Below are 18,900 nucleotides of genomic sequence, written 5' to 3' on the forward strand. Positions count from 1 at the left end.
GCAACTGGGAATTAAGAGTGGCGTTACTTTGTAACCGAGACCTGTACATACATAAGTCATACACCAAATGTTAGCCCTGTCCAAGTAGATATTTTTAAACATAGAAACAAGAAACGGGGTGCAGTGTTGCCAAATGTAAGTGAAAGTTTAAATTTATTTTTCCACAAAGCATGGAAAATTGCATGTCAAACATTCGTACGGAAATTTGGACGTCAATTTCCACCTTGGGTAGGTGGACTATTTCGCCATCTATAGTTCAGAGAAGAAAACCGATCGTTTTCACGTTTGGCCAATCCTGAAATGCCTCGTAAAGGCGTACCGGTCCAAATGGGTGTTTTAAAAAAAATATGAGGTACAGTGGCAACACTGTTGATGTTTGAAGGCAACAAAAGGTGTGTTTAATGATGGTCTATGACATGGAAATACTGGAAACAGGAAAAAAAAAAGAAAATGAAAATTATGGTGAAAAAAGTGTTACTTACCTACTCCTGGCAACCATGCAATGCACGTAACAGGCAGTGTAGCTTTACAAAAGATGTTGAAAATGACAACCATTTTCCCTGAGTCATTCATCAACATGTTTTATCATGTTGGAAGCAACTTTATGCAAGGTTGATTGGTTTATAGTGTTAATGGCTGTGCAAATGTTTATTTTTAGATCATCAAGTGTTCTTGGGTTATTAATGTAAACTGTTTGTTTCAAATAACCCCACAGAAAAAAAATCTGGAGACGTCAGATCCGGGGAGCGACTGGGCCATAAGTTTTTGCTTATAATGTGATCGCCAAAAAACGCTGCCAACATGTCTAAAGTTTCATTAGACGTGTGACATGTTGCGGAGTCTTGTTGAAACCAACAATCACGTTCCAAAAGAGAAATAAACTGTGTGATAAGGTAACGATAAACTATTCTGTCAACTGTTGTGTTGAAAAAGAATGGACCGATTATTTTTCTCCGCGATATCGCGCACCACACACTGATCTTTTGTGGATGAAGTGATTGTTCATGTAACAAATGGGGATTGTTACTTGACCAGTGTCGAGAATTTTGACTGTTGACATATCCATTTAAGTGGAACCATGCTTCATCCCTGAAAAAAACCTTATCCAAAATATTCACACAATTGTCTCTAATAAAATTTCTAAACCACTGGCAGTATCTTACACGTGCACCTTTGTCTGCTTCCTTCAGTTCTTGCACAGCCTGTACCTTATATGTACGTAGGTGCAATTGTTTTAACGCTCGGTGAGTTGTTGTTTTTGATACACCTGACTGTACAGTAAGTTTACGAACAGATTTCCTGGGAGATTGTGATATTCTCTGCTCCACATCCTGCAGCACACCTTGTGTCAAAACTGGTGGTTGTCTGTGGTAGGGTTTGTCATTAACTATCCTGTTTCACGAAATCTGGAAACAAGTCGATATATCGTCGAATTTTCTGGAACACTGTTATTCGGATATTTCTCGTGAAACACAGTTTTTACACTAGCGTACGATTTTGAACAAAAGTAATGTTCTACAATGAACACCCTCTCTTCCAAAGAGTACTTCATTTCACAGAACAATTCTAATCTTTCCCTACAAACAATGCGAAATGCACGGCTTAAACAGTTCTGAGTACACAACTAACTGATTATTTTGTTCTCGTTCGGTGGGCGCTCTTATCGCATTGCATGGTTGCCAGGAGTAGGTAAGTAACACTTTTTTCACCATAATTTTCATTTTCTTTTTTTCCTGTTTCCAGTATTTCCATGTCATAGACCATCACTAAACACACCTTTTGTTGCCTTCAAACATCAATAGTGTTGCCACTGTACCTCATAATTTTTTTAAAACACCCATTTGGACCGATACGCCTTTACGAGGCATTTCAGGATTGGCCAAACGTGAAAACGATCGGTTTTCTTCTCTGAACTATAGATGGCGAAATAGTCCATCTACCCAAGGTGGAAATTGACGTCCAAATTTCCGTACGAATGTTTGAGATGCAATTTTCCATGCTTTGTGGAAAAATAAATTTACACTTTCACTTACATTTGGCAACACTGCACCCCGTTTCTTGTTTCTATGTTTAAAAATATCTACTTGGACAGGGCTAACATTTGGTGTATGACTTATGTATGTACAGGTTTCGGTTACAAAGTAACGCCACTCTTAATTCCCAGTTGCGCCATTCGTGGGACACCCTGTACTATAGTTTTGAATTAGACTACACCAAAAGTTGTGCTACATGTATGGTATTAGTCCAGTATATGTATAATATTAGGCCATAAAAACATTCTGTCGCCTCAAGTCATCTATCTTATGTGAGAAGTTCAAGGATTGAAAGCAGACTATGCATTAAGCACCAGTGTATCTGTGACAAACAATAAATTGTCTGTCTCAGGATCTTCTGTATCATTTGTTACTATGAATTGCACCTAAGTTTCTGTTATTGTTCATTAACAACATTGGTGTGGTGATTGAAAATGGTATTCATAGTGTTTCTGTGTTTTATATTCATTTTAGGTTACAGGTTGTTGATTTTTTTCTGTTTAATGACAATGCTTCTTTACTCCTGAATCATTTATTTTTTGTTCATAATTGAATTTTTTTTCCTATTTGGTTTATTCTGTGATTGTTAATCTGCATGTATACACGATAAAGCATAAACATGTAGATTAAATGAGAAGGAAAATTTATTTACTTCCATTTTTCAGTTATGATCTCTCATTTTGTGCAAAAGTTATTTTCAATATCTCCTGAAAGTGTCATTTCAGTATCAATATTCAATTCAAAATTTGCACATATAACCAACCATGAACTCACAAGGCCATGTCACTTTGAAACAGAAAGGTGTGTGTGTTTATATATGCACAAATGTGAACAAGAAAAGCCCAATTTTTTAATTAAATGTAGCTTAACACCCCCATTAACCTGCACTAGAGAAATTGACACTAAGCTCCCTCCAGGGCTCAAGTCCGAATCCTTCAGTAAGGAGATCATGAGATGGGGAAATTAGGGAAATCAAGCAATGTAAATTTTTTTAAAAAAACGTTAATCATATATAAAGATGGTATTTCAAAAATTCAATGAAAAATTACTACTCAGGAAAAATGCAGTTTGCTTTACCGATACCCACGTATCCGAATGGTTAGCGCCTTCCTCACATGTTTGTTGTTGGCCGACCTCCGGGGGGGGAGTGCAATGTGTATATGTCCGCACAATTAATAATTATAAATCAAACATTATATTATATATTACATAATTATATTTCATTAAATCATCCCTTATATATATCTCTCTTATTGTATATTACTTAGGTGATGGTAATAATAATGTATCATTATATCTTAGCTAACTATATGACCCTATTATCGTAGGACTTTACCTTTAATCATAGTCTCATTCTAAATACTAACCTAGCATGTTTCTTTCTTTCTAAATAAATTTAAAAAAAAATCAAATACAGGAAATCATATTATAATTTCTATATTTTATCTTTTACACACGTACTTATCAATAACGAACTAATTGTAACATATTTTTTTCCATATACTTAATATGTAACCAATATCTTATTCATTTTCCAGCGTACTTATAAGACGAACTTTAAATGCGAGGAACTCCCAGAGCCGCAGAAGCGACACTCTACACGCGGACGTTGCACGGTGCAATCATCTCTCCCCCGAGAAAGAATGCTGACGCGGAATTCCTATCAGCATAGTGTTCCGAACATATCACTACACGCAATAGCGGTTAATTACAAGAGGTTAAAAACCTTAATGAGTAGCCAACAACTGTTTCATGTCTCAAAAACGTAGGTTAGCTTGTTGCAGCCGGGCAATTGGGTCCTGTTCTGGCCCCCAGAATCGGGAGGGAGCGTCTTCGCGTGTTTAAGGAAAACATAAATACATAATGGTGAACTTTACTTTAATACATTTTAACTGTGGAAATACACTATACCAAATCTGTTTTGGTTTACCTGAATAGAAAAATTAACAGAAACCAAATCATTTGAATTTTTCTCATCATTATTATCATGGTTAACATATATCGCACATTTCAAAGTATAGCTACATATGCTCCCATAACTAATTCACGAATCGAAAATGATAATAATATAAAGAAGCATATAAATAACTTATTATTACTAATTCTTCACCTACATCTTTTTACTAACTTCTAATTAATTATACCTATAATACTAATGCAAATTAATTAACCAATGATTAAACATATTCATATATTAACCAAATTAATTATAATTACCGTTCTGGCTCCCAGAATGAGTTAGCATAAATTCAAATGTGTAAAATCTCACAAGCAATATTATAATACCATGTTTTTATTGTTATTATTATTGTATTATATATTGTATATTTTGAATCATAAACAGAAAAGAAAATAGAAAAAAGTGGGGGAACCGTTTAAATTCAGGGAAACTGACGTCCTGGTTTATTTAAAAGCATCAGGACAGTAAGTACATCCCCTCGAATGTATGCGGGTGGAAACGAGCGTACTTCGGGGGTTCCCCCTTCATTTATGTTGTTCATTATATTCAGTAGCGTACGCAGGATTTCATCAAGGGGGGTGTTATTTAGAAAACTTTCTACAAATACACATTGCCATTATTTTATTATACTTTAATTAATAATAATAAATTAATTAATAATTATTATAATTAATTAATTAATTAGTTTAATTACTACTAATAATTACTACTAATGCAGCTGCTATTTATGAAAGAAATACAACAAAATTACATTTCTTTTGTTTCTTTGTTACAAAATAATTGTCTAGTCAACGGTTGTATATGATAAGTGAGACATTTTAAGTGTGAAGAAAATCCATAAAAACAAGCAAATATATTAAATTTATTGAAATAATCGAAATATGAAACTCATTCAAGGAGCCGCGCTGGTCTAGTCTGACAACTTCTTGGGATATCCGGGTTCGATTCCCGGAATTGGTTGGAATTTATCCAGCCTTGTCTCCGCACCCAGCCTCATAGCAATGGGTACCTGAGAGCAACCCTGGGGGATGAAGGCTACCGGAGCATGGTGCTGATCACATAAAATGCAAAATAGTTCGAGATCGAGAATCTTTGGGGCCCACCACATGGCACGGTGCTATATGCATGGGGGAATTTACATCACCTTTACCTATGGAACTCGCCCAGGATGATGATGATGATGAAGCGCGAGAATACATGTTGCCAAATTCCACTGAGTCTATGTTTTCCTTGAAAAGTAAGTTTATAGACATTCCAACACATTTATCACTTCTAGGTGATTCACAAAGCACTTCTTCAACATTATTTAATGATGTGGATGTAGACTCAGCATCACTTGAGAGTTCACAAGGGGATGTGAAATGAAGAACGTTTGCAATAAGGTCGGCACACTGCGACGAAGCAAGGAATTTTCACAATTCTCGCGAGAGTCACTGCGCGACTTTTGGCAAAAAAAATTGCAAAATTGAACTTTGCGGGCGCTTAGATTGTGTTTGGAATGTTGTGTTTTTCTTCATGCTGCATGGGAATAATAATTCATATTATTATTATTATTATTATCATTACTGTCGCAGATCTTTGACTGTGATAAATTAGCCATTTTTAATTTTTTCTACAGCATTTTCCATAATATTTCAAAAGCTCAAGGGGGGTTTTAACCCGGTAACCCCCCCCCCCTGCGTACGCCACTGATTATATTGTTAGATAAAGCAGACAATTTCGAAATATGTGTACTGAAATATGTTGAAAATAAATCTCTTTGTATGTATTATTATTTGTGTTATCGATGTGTGACAATTTGTATATTTCAAGTGTTCATTTAACATGTCACCACCAGATAGCAGGACTGCAGGCCCGTAGACAGCGGGCACAGCCACCAGCTCCCTTGACATTAGGTGAAATTATTTTGTATTCCGTATCACGCCGCAGGCGTGAATCGAACCTAGGACCCGGGTATCATAAATAAATAAGCTAATCATGTTATAAAAAAGGTCCCGCTGAAGCATTGAAAAAGAGCTTCTTAAAAGCTCATCGCCACAGCGACCTTCAGCGAAGTTGGAAAAACTCCGCTGACATTGCATTAGAAAATGAAGTCAGGAATCAGCGTTTTTCCTCAGAATTGCCATTGCCAAAGGACGCGATCGAGGCAACTGTCGTAACGGCTGATAGTTCGAATTTCAGTTAAATAGGTCGTGAGAGAAAATCTCAGTCTTAGTTGTTTCCCGTTTTTCATTGCAGTCCGTAATTGTGAAAGAACTCCGTCTGAGTTGCTTTCAGTTAACGTCAATTCACTTATCGCGAGAGAGCTCTTGAGTTATTATTAATTAAGAAGGAGGAACGAACGATCGGAAAGTTGACGAATATTATTTAGAACATCAGTATACGCGAGTCTAGAGTTTAGGAGTCCTGAGAAGCGCTCCTGCGTCCGTCTATATTACAGGGTACGACCACATCGAAGCAAGGACCTCCAAGGACGAGAGCTTCCAACGAAACGAGCTTCAGGTAAAGAACATTCCTTATGTCTTTTCTCACCCCACCTGTTCAGTCAAAGGTAGTGTTTTTAAATAAATGTCCATGTGTTCTTATTTCACGGGGCTAGTCCCCTTGCAGTTTGAGTGTAGACGTAGCTCTTCAAGCTACCCCCCCCCCTCCTTTCTCTTACAACGTTCCTCTCGCTTAACAAGCGAGTGGCTAAAGGCTGTCATAAACTTATCAACGATCCCCAAATATTTGGTCTTTATACGATTCTAATTTGTTTGAGGTGAAGAGTGAAAATGTAGAGAGATTTTTTATTTTTTTCACAACTTGGTTAGTTCATCTTGTTTATGAGCAGAAGTCTAAGCAGCGGCAAGTGTTCAGAAGATTCTCTAGACTTTAGAAAATTCTTTCATACGGAGTCTTCATTATCTGTACCTTCCCTGCCCGTGTGGCAGCCTCTCGTTTGACAGAAATCTGCGACTTTGACGTCATCATCCACATTCCTTTCACATCTGCGTCAAATATCAACAACTCTCAAGTATTGGGAACAAAAGGGAGTTTTTATTGCTTTGGCCGGGGGTGGAATGTACGATAAGCACTATGATTGTAGTGAATATCGTACATTTTAACATGTATGATATAAATATCTGTATCATCAAAAATAGTATGGAGTGTGTATTAAGGGATGGTGTCAGTAGCAGTCATTAGCACTTCAAGAAATGTTTTAGAAGATAGGCTATAGAAAAAAAAACCTGTAGTATTTGTATGATATTTCTAAATTTTATATCTTATTAACTTAATGACCCCCCGACACACATAATTTACCTTCAATTAATACTACTAAACTTTTGAAAAATGGACTTCGTTTACAAAGCCCCCCTGATAACCCGTGAGCGCCCCCTGGAGATCTACGGGCCTGTAGGACTGCGCAGACTCTCTTCTTCGGAGACTGTTCAGGGTGTGGTACACCCAACGGCAAAAGAAACAGTAGACGAATTGTCCACCACCATTGTAATTCTGTGTACTGTATTATACATTGTGATGACAATGAATTGAAATAATGACGTCAATAAGCAGAGGAGAATCCCTGCTTCGAACCAACATAGTTTCATTCCTTAAAACAACACAGGATGTAGAATAAAAAAGTAATTATAATAGCAGTGGACAATTTGCCTACCATTACCTTTGCCGTTGACTGTACGTATCGGGAAATACCTGTACTGAACTGGAGAACAGCGAGAGACGTTGCTACACAGTGGTCGACTCCATTCCAATGTAGTCCAGTGTTCCTGCACATTAAATAGCGTATATAGCCAGTCCAGTGTTTAAATAAGGAACGCAACATCTGGGATAAGGTTTTCGGGAAGATTTATAAAAGGTTGATGAAGACTAAAGCTGCTCTCAAGAATATTGGTTCTCCTGCTAAATTATTCAGGCATTATTCAACCTCAGCGTAGAACTAACATTAAAGAGTGTTCAGAAGCAACACTATGTAAGTCGTACCAATATTAAAACAATTAATACCTTTTGACAACGGGAGATCATATTTCATTTATTGTTTATGATGTATCCTTTATGTGATCCATCCTTTAAGAAATATGCCTTCATGGCACGGTGCTATATGCACGGGAAACTTTACCTTTTACCTATTCCTTAATAAATAATAATACGTTAATAATAGCAAAATAATTTTATAATTAGGGCCTACCGATTTTTCAGAGGGGGGCTAAACTCATCTCCTTGGGATGTCCCGTTTTTGGTCAATTGTATATATACAGGGTGAGAAATAACCTTTTGCTAGGGGTCTGCAGGAAAAAGTAACAACAATTAAGAAATTATGGTAATACCAAATGTTTAATACGACAATTGTGGTTACAAAAACAAAATAAAAATTAGTTCACGACAAAGCCCATGCTTCAAGGCAAATGTTAAAACCAAGACCTTTTACTGCGAAGTGGCATTGACTTCTTCAGCAGTTCTGAATGGCCGGGTGCATCACCGTACCTGAATGCAGCGGAGTACTTTTTGGCTATTCTGAATGATGCAGTTGAGTCCTTGATGATAGTGGAACGCGGACCGGACCGCTATTCCCGGCCAACACTCCTTGCACATCTGGAACAAGTCCTCCTTGACATGGAATGGAATCTTGCGAATCTTCTGAGCTCCTACCCTGATCGTCTTCGTGCTGTGAGAGAAGCAAACGGTGGACATACTAACTTTTAATTTTGTTTTTGTAACCACAATTGTCGTAGTAAACATTTGGTATTACCATAATTTCTTAATTGTTGTTACTTTTTACTGTGGACCCCTAGCAAAAGGTTATTTCCCACCCTATATATAATATTTGGTTTATTTTACTTCGCTATTCTGCCACTTTTGGTTAATTGCGAAGATGGAGATGAGTGATGATATGATGAAATTTATAAATGGACACTCACAAACATCCATGCCTATGCCGGGATTCGAACCCAGGACCCCTGGCGTCGTAGCGCGAATACGATGTGTTAACTACTCTGCCACGGAAGGCTTTGGTCAAAATATCGTGGTCACCCTATTAATGGGGCAATGCAACCTGACCCCAACGTGGTTGCGTCACTGAATTCAAATATACTTTGCAATAAGCTGTAGATTTTAGTCCACTGAATGTCATATTTCTGTTGATATTATTATTATTATTATTTCACTAATGAATCATTTGTAGGAAATTCAAATGCATTCGAGAATATTACTCATTATCATAGTCACGATATATATACACATTTTGAAATGCATATCAAGCAACACAGTGAAAGGAAAAGGTAAAAAAAAATTATGACAATCAATTACTCTGAGGTTCCTGCCACCTAATACGTAAAATTGGGATCAAGGGAGATGCATTAAGTGTTTGGACGAAAGTAAAATTCCTTCGTACAATATATTTTTGCACTTTACAAACTTTTATTACATACTGAGCGTTCATGCACAAATTATTTTCACGTTTAAGGTTTAAAGAATAACCACATAGTTAAAGTTAATAACTAATACAAGGTTCACGTCTATTGTTCTTTGTACAAATTTTAGTACGTTCAAAGTCTAGATTGCGTGTCTTTTGGAACATCTCGGAAATATGACGTGATACACACGTTTGAGCCTTTTTCCGAATTCCTCGCACCGTTATTAGTAAAGAACACGTTATTTCATCCAGGATATAGAAAAATGTTGAATTTGTTCTCTAGTGTTACAGAACGCAGCAACATAAATTTATACAAGGTAAATTTCAGTTTTATACAAACCAAAAGATGAGTGTGCTAGTATTTTGAATTCTGATCATATAAATGACATCAATTTCTTCCCATCACGTCAGGACTTTTCTCCACGCCACCAGGTTCAATCAACCCACCATATTATTTCATTGAGAATTGTGGACATTTTGTGAAGGAAATTTCACGAGGATATATCTATGTATTCAAAGTCCATACCTGAGAGGTGATTAAATGCACACAATTCTACATGCATTGTATTGTAGAAAATAAATATTTTACCACCATAAGCAGTTAATATATTGCTGTTTCCTTAAAAGAAGTAGACGTGATGGGTAGAAATGGATTTCATGTTTGGAATCAACATGCTAAAATTATTCAGAGACAACAGTCATCTGCTAGACATATAGAAACCCACGTTAACCAGTGTTATTATTAGTGTATTGTTATGGACAACAAATAAGGTACGATAAGAAGTTACCAGGTTACATTCTTAATTTTGATGACAACTAAGTAAGATGTAAAACGATAAAGCGTTAAGTCTAAAATTCTAGTGAAAGAATGTATGAATCAGACATTGAAATGTATAATGTTGACTGTGATGACATGGACACAGATGAATCTCCAGATGAGCCCATGTCCGTCGACATATTTCCTCCTCAAGCTGAAGACATTAAGGACGAAGCAATGCTTGTGGACACCCTTCCTGCACAGGCGAACTTAGTTGTTCCGGAATCGAGCTCAGGGAACAATAAGCGATTCAAAAACCCTATTACCATAAAGATCCTTGGGCTAGGAAAACACCAAACAGTGCCGATGACGATAGAGAGAGGAGAGAAGATGGCAATCATGATGGAGAGATGCTCAGTGGCTTTCCAGACACCCGTGAAAAATCTGACCTTTCAATTCGGAGCGACGCGAATTCTTCACAACCACACCGTCCGCCTTCTGGGACTCGAGAAGAACAGCGTTGTCCAGGTAGTTCACAAGAAGGACAAGATGAAGCGCAAAGGAAAGCCCAAAAAAAGTTTACTGAAGATCAATCCATTCATTTGAAGAACTATTGTGTTAAAAAAAAACAGGCGCGGCTCGTGCATTATTTACCCAGGTGTTCACTGAAGTCATGTGACTTATATGCAGCTTCCGCAAAATAAACTTCCTTCGCCTAACAAAAGGATTGGGGGAGGGCTTAAAAGATTTGTCCAGATTTTTTTCTTATCTGGGAGTATAAGGTTTTGTGTTAGGGGTGTGCGAATAAATTTAGGGCTGAAACTACAATAAATTGTGCCTTTATGAAAAAAGTTGAGTTTTGTTGGAATGGACGTCCTCAAGTAGGGGCAAGTAATATTTTTTTTTTCCCCAGGAGGAGCAAAAAACACTCCTTCAGTCTGAAGTTACTGAAAGGCTTTTATAATAATTACCAAAAATTACTGTGACTGAAATTAAATTATATGCGTGTAATATATAATTTTTGGTTTACATTCAATTTCCATGGGGGCGGCCCCCTTTTCCCCTTCCGGACGTCCATGCCGACTAATCAGAACTGGTCCTACATTTATTAAAGGGAAATGGCAACTAATGGCATGTGCATACTGGAAATCGAACCTGAGACCCTTTCATTGATACGCGACAGGTTTGTTCAAATTCGGGGCTGGTCGACCAGCACACGCTTTTTTTCAGTGGACAAGGAAGTTTGTTTACGTTAATTATGTGCATTTCTGCACGGACAGCAACGCCTACACTGCATCAAATGACATAACCTAGGTAAAGTCCATCCCTCGCTTCACTCGCAGCATCACTTAATACTTTCCAACAAGTATCCAAGCACTTCAAAAACTAACAAACTTGAGACGATTGACACCGAGCGACAGCGAGTCACGTCTTCGCGCCATTCTTTCTCTTTCGTGAATAGAGATGAGTCGTTCGCGAACGAACGAATCTTTCCAACGAACGACTGATCCGGTTCATTGATCCGCTTCGAAACGGCTCAGTCGCGAACGAATACAGAAACCGGTCCGCGCTCGCATAGAAAAGACTGATGCCCGGTTCGCTCAACCATCTTTAAAACGTTCTTAACGAGTTGATAGTTAACGCATCACTAAAATCTTAGCAGCCTGTTAAACTTTTAATGTTCGCTCAAGCGATTTTATAGGCACGTTAACTAACGACATGTTAGAGACGTTTTGCTTTGATGCCTTGCTATTCTCATACTTTGATACGAGAAATGCAACGTTTTCATTGGTTGCACCGTGGAGAGTAGACTGTGCGTAAGCGGATTTTTTTTTTGTATGAAATCCCAGGAACAAAATAAATTAATATATATGTTTAAGAAATGAATGTTAGTTAGGTATTTACGTCCGCACACCGAAAATGTTATGTATTATGATTAACAGTTACACTGTGATTTCGTAAGTTAGATTTAAATGAGTGCCTACCGACTGCCAATAAAATATATAAATAAAAACTACTGTTCTAGGTTAGGGTAATCTGTTTGAAGTTTGATAAATTTAATTATATTAAAATGGCATTGCAAAAGAGGCCTAAAGGTGGAAATGAACGTGTGTTTGCTATAATAATTTTCCTCAACAAAAGAGAACATTTCACGAAATGTACACCATGCATAACTTAACTTACTGTGCCATGGTAATTAAATATGTAAATATTGCAAGTCACTTCTATTGGCATTAATGTGAATGTGGCATTGCAAACAAGAAATCTACTGTTTCCAAATAATCACTGACAAAAAAAAGAAGGCACGTAAAATGTTTACCAATATGTTACAGTTCATGCATATGTATAAGGGACGTTTCTGAATGGTTGTGTTTTGTTTCGTACAAATATTTTTCAAAGAAAAAATATATATATAATACAATACGATATTTTATATTTGATTTATCATAAATGGTAAAAAGGACAAGTACGCTGTTAGACAGTATCCTCACCACTAGTACGACCGTACCGTGCAAAGAATAATTTCCGAATGCGTGGAAGTGTATTTTACAAACAAATATACATACTTTTACAATGTCCATGCACGAAACTACATTACCAGAAACAGCTTAGGGTTAAGCTTTTTTCTTAATGAAACATACATGTGTAGTACGATACTTTACATTATGTTTGGTTATTCATTATGTGATGAAATTGTAGTCATTCAGAAAATGTACCTTGTACATGGAACGGTTGATTAATATGATATTTTACATTTGATTTATCAGAACTGGTAAAAAAAAAAAAAAAACAAGTGCACTGTTAGACAGTACCATTACCACTTGTACGTATGTACAAGGAAAAATTTCAGAATGGATGTTAGTGTGTTTTTCAAACAAATATGTATACTCTTACAATTTCCATGCACGAAACGACAACACCTTTAAACTGCTTCGGACCTGAAGCTTTTTCCTTAATGAAACATACATGTGTAGTACGGTTCTTTACAATATGTTTGGTTATTCATTATGTGATGAAATTGTAGTCATTCAGAAAATGTACCTTGTACATGGAACGGTTGATTAATATGATATTTTACATTTGATTTATCATAACTGGTAAAAAAAAAAACCAAAAAAAAACAAAAACAAGTGCACTGTTAGACAGTACCATTACCACTTGTACGTACGTACAAGGAAAAATTTCAGAATGGATGTTAGTGTGTTTTTCAAACAAATATGTATACTCTTACAATTTCCATGCACGAAACGACAACACCTTTAAACTGCTTCGGACCTGAAGCTTTTTTCCTTAATGAAACATACATGTGTAGTACGGTTCTTTACAATATGTTTGGTTATTCATTATGTGATGAAATTGTAGTCATTCAGAAAATGTACCTTGTACATGGAACGGTTGATTAACATGATATTTTACATTAAATTTATCGTAACTGGTAAAAAAAACAAAAACAAGTGCACTCAGACAATATCATTACCACTTGTACGTATGTACAAGGAATAATTTCCGAATGCATGGTAGTGTGTTTTATGTCACTGCACAATGTCAAAATGTTACAATGTCCATGCACGAAACTATATACCTGAAACTGCTTAGGACCTCAAGCTTTTTTCCTTAATGAAACAACATATGTAATCTATATTACGTGATGAGATGGTAGTCGTTCGTAAATGTACCTTGTACATGTAACGGATGATTATTTCTTTCAATTTTTAAGTGCTCTTTCAGTTTGTTATGAATACGATTTAATTTCCATTTGCACCATTATATGTCAGCCCATTTTCAATATACTGCATAATAATTGTTTTGATTTTGTGATTATATTAAGACTCACGTTATATTAAACAACATGTTTTATTCTACAGTACTTACGTACAGCTACGAACTAAATAAGTAAATAGGTTAGGCAGGTTTTCTTTATTTCTGTACTTGGTTAGGTTAGGCAGGTCAGGTTCGGTGCTTTTAGCATCTCCAGTTTGCTACAGCTGTCCCTAGCCGCTTGTGATTCAGAATATAAAATGATGAACATTTGTGTTGAGCATTCTCGTCACTGCAAAATCATTTCCTTCCATTATGTTAATTGGAGTAGGTGGATAATAATTTGAAAAGTTCGAAAGAACAATTCCCTACTACTTTGAAATATTGCAGGCTACATTGTGTAATGTCACAAATTTATTTTACATTAAATGAGAGTATAGGAAGTGTATTGCCTATTTCTAGGACAGTTGCTTCATTTTAATTTTATCTCTTACGTTTTCTGACATTTTTCAGTATAAAAAGCAACATAAAATTGGAATGGTAGTTATAAGCAGACATAAGCATAAACACAAGAAACCACGACTTTCTCCAGTTTCTATGTGATCCACTGGAAAACGGCGTAGACGACGACACCGAATATTTTGGTGAATAACTTCACCTTACACAAATTGAAATATGTAAAAGGTGGTTACATTATTTTAAAAAGTCATGCGATATTTTGTGTTTATGGTTACAGTGCATTGAGGGTGGAAGCCCAATATGCATTTTAAAAACATCAAGTTCGTATAATTAACTATAAGCATATATTTTTGGCTCGACAGGCAAAATTAATAAAATTTGAATAATGTGTGATGATCACGATGCCATTATTGACAAAACTTTAAAAAGTACATTGATACAATATTTCTCATTTAACTTACATGTGATTTCTGATTTGCAGTACGAATTTATAATATGAAATACGAAATGGGGAAAATTATTTTTGCTGTAGAAAGAAATCGAACTAGTGTCTGTTTTGCGATGGTATGCAAATAATGTGTTCAAATCGGTTTGGGATAACCTTTCAACACAACAGCTGGCATACACAATTTCGCCATTTCATTTCCGACACAACACAACGCGCTGTTAAGCACTTTAATGAAGCAAAAGAGTGCCTTTAGATTAACGACGACATTAGAGGTCTGTTAGCCTTAACGAAGGTTGGAGAAATGCCTCAATGTGCTAATGTAGCGTTAACTTGATTTAACGCTTCTTTAAAATTTAACGCGCGTTGAGCGAACCGGGCATGAAAGAAAGATGCCTCGAGCGCTAGGGGGAAACAGTTGGTCCTGGTTGGTCCCTTTGTCACACTCCGCGCCGGGGATACAAAACAAAATTCCAGCGTGACGTCTATCACAGCAAGTCAAGTGAGACCGGAAACAACCTCCTCCCTCCTCCGCTTTACGGCACCCCGGGAAATAGGACAGGTTTCCACTAATGTGGTCTTCAAAGAAAATTTCCTCCTCAGAGAAAAACGCGGAGGTGACTATACCGCGTTTCTTAGAACCTGTCCCGTTTCCCGCGCTAGCGATCGCTCGACAGTTTCGGTGCCAATGAGAAACGAGGAAAATATCGTCTGCTGGGCAGCGAGGAGCGAATGGAAGCCAGAAGAGAGGCGCTTACGTAGACGCTGTTGCGACGTTGCGTATTTTAATTGGCTGCCCGGCTTTGACTTTCCCCAGCACGGAGAAAAGCCAGCGCGTCGCTCACTTGAGATACGACAAACTCGTCGTGAATGGAGTGGCGTACACGTTGCAGCAGTGCATTGACTACGAGAGGGACAAAGCAGGACCCCAGATTTCGCCGGATTCCAAGGAATGTGCCCCGGGTGTCATTCCTGAAAGAAGATTAAATTTCCGTGACCCTCGAGTGAGTGAAAAATTTGGGGGGGAGAAAGTGAAAGTGAGCCCGTTAGAGGCAGTGGTGGGTGTTTCCAAGTGAGAGAGGGGGAGCGGGAGATCGGTGACCCCAACGGGACAGCAGGTAAGCACCCAGAGTGATATTTTTACCATCCTAATGCACAACATACAAAGCTTAACTCCCAAAATAGCAGAACTCGAAGTATTGATCAACACGATCGACCCGGAACCAGATGTAATATGCTTAACAGAACATTGGCTCAACAGTAAAAATATAAAACTTTTGAAAATTAGTAATTATAAAATAATTAGCGGTTTTTGTAGAGTGACATACCAACGAGGTGGTTCTCTAATTTTAGTAAAAAACTCTCTGCTGCCACATGCTAGACTAACTAACAAACTGTGTAACGAGTCCTCGGAATTAAATTTTGAATGTGCTGCTGTTACAATAGATAATTTGAACCTTGTCATACTTTCGGTCTATCGAAGCCAATTAGGGTCTTTAGAAATATTTCTTGAACGTCTTGAAAATGTACTAAATAACATACCAAATATTTATAAGAAAAAAGTATTAGTTTGTGGAGATTTCAATGTTGATTTTCTAAAAGACTGCCCTGAGCGAAACCGTTTGTTGACACTAACTTTATCGTATAATATTAACTATTTAATTAAAAAACCTACGAGAATAACATCTAATTCCGAAACTGCAATTGACAATGTTCTTACAAATCTCGATCACGGTGACATCTCATATGACATTAAGAACGGTCTCTCTGATCACACGTGCCAAATAATGCACGTAAAAACTACACGTGTTACCAAACAACCTGTTATGCATGAAAATAGAATATATAGTCAAAGAAATATGTACAAATTTAAATCTTTGATAGAAATAGAATCTTGGAGCCAAATATATGTAAGTCAAATAGACAGTGATGAAAAGTTCACAATTTTTACAAATACACTCTACAATATTTTTGACAATGCTTTCCCCAAAAGAAAAATACAAGCCAAAACTGGAAGGAGAAAACAATGGATAACACGAGAGGTAAAACAATATAGCAAAATAAAAAGATCCCTAATAAGTCAAAGTCAACGCACTCCCATAAATAAATCTGTAAATAAATTTTACATAAATTACTATAAAAAACAAATAAGAGATGCCAAACAAAAATATTATGCGAACAAAATTGTGTCTTCAAACAACAAAAGCAAAGCAATGTGGGACGTTGTAAATGAAAATACTGTAATGAAAGAGAAAAACAAATAACAATATAAAATTATGCACAAATGATATTGAAATAGACGATCCATTTGTAGTGTGTGAAACATTTAATAAATACTTCACCGAATTAGGAGATAACTTAGTAACAAATATAAATAATGCAAAAAACCCATTGGAACTTTTGTGTGACTAAAATTTTTTTTTTTTTTTTTTTTTTTTTTTTAAATTTTGGGAGCGTCAGCACTTAGGCTATTTTGCTCCCGTCACATTATACGGGGGCCAGCCCCTTATCATTACAAAGAACAACTCTAACGTTGCGTAATTAAAAATCTTAAAATGTTCTGACTTCTGTTAAAATCTGAGGCTGTAAAGGGGCACTCAGCACACATAAGGACAAAATAACAGGACAATACAAACAAAATTATACTGGCCATGGGGCCAGTCGCCAGAGCCTCGTTAGTCTTCAGTCCAGGGTGTACTAACGTGGAAGTGAGGTTGACATTTGGGTGTACTACGTGGAAGGACACCCCCTACACCCCTTTTGTGTGACTCTAAACCACGCACTCTAGAAAGCATGTTTTTAACACCAACCACAACAAATGAAATATCGAAGGAGATATGTAATTTAAAAGACTCAAAGGCTGTAGGAGACGAATTTCCAATCAGAGTAATAAAAGAAATCAAGGAGTTGTTAGCACCCATTTTAGAATATCTCTTTAATGAATGTATCGCGAATGGTATCTTTCCCACTAAGCTAAAAATAGCAAAAGTCAACCCAGTATTTAAAAATGGAAGTAAAAACATGGTTCAAAATTACAGACCAATTTCATTACTACCTGTGCTAAGCAAAATTCTAGAAAACTTACTAAAACGCCGCCTTCTACAGTTCCTTAATAAACACAACATACTATCAAAAGAACAACATGGATTTATTGAAAATAAAAGCACAGCAAGTGCAACACATACATTAATCGAAAACATCTTGCAAGGTATAAACGATAAAAAATTAGTTCTCGGAATATTTTACGACTTGACAAAAGCCTTTGATTTAGTAAACCACAAAACATTAATTTCTAAAATGGAACACTATGGGATAAGGGGTAACGCGCTTGAAATTATGAAATCATACTTATCAAACAGAATGCAATGTGTTGAAATTAGCCACGAAAGAGAAGGAAACGTAAGAAAATACAAATCCACTCTAAAGACATTAAAATATGGAGTTCCCCAAGGATCAATATTAGGCCCACTACTTTTTCTTTTGTACATAAATGATTTACCATTTAATATACAGAATACAAAGATTTTGTTGTACGCAGACGATACTAGCGCAATAATAAAGGGAAATGATGTGAACGAGTTAGAAGCCAACATTGAAAAAACAATGGAAGAAATGAAATCTTGGTTTGACAGTAATAAATTACTATTGAATGAACAGAAAACAAATTACGTGCTATTTCACACAAAACAAAACAATAAAATTAAAGATGTAGTAAAGAATAGCCATCTTCCAGTAATATTAGTTAGAGAAACAAAATTTTTAGGAGTTACTATAAATGAAAATCTAAATTGGTCAAACCACGTAAAAATACTTGTTAAAAAACTAAATTCCAAAATATTTGCACTGCGGTTATTAAAACAAACACTTCAAGCAAATTCACTAATTCAGGTATATTATGCAATGTTTCATTCACTAATAAATTATGCAATAGAATTTTGGGGGAACTCACCGGCAAGTTTAGAAGCATTTAGAAAACAAAAGCAAGCCATTAGGATTATAGCAGGTATAAAGCCTAGGGAATCGTGCAAAACGTTGTTTAAGAAATTTAAAATATTAACCCTCCCTTCTCTGTACATA

The sequence above is a fragment of the Lepisma saccharinum genome, chromosome 10, assembly GCF_977018435.1.
Source record: "Lepisma saccharinum chromosome 10, izLepSacc3.1, whole genome shotgun sequence".
Lineage (NCBI taxonomy): Eukaryota > Metazoa > Arthropoda > Insecta > Zygentoma > Lepismatidae > Lepisma > Lepisma saccharinum.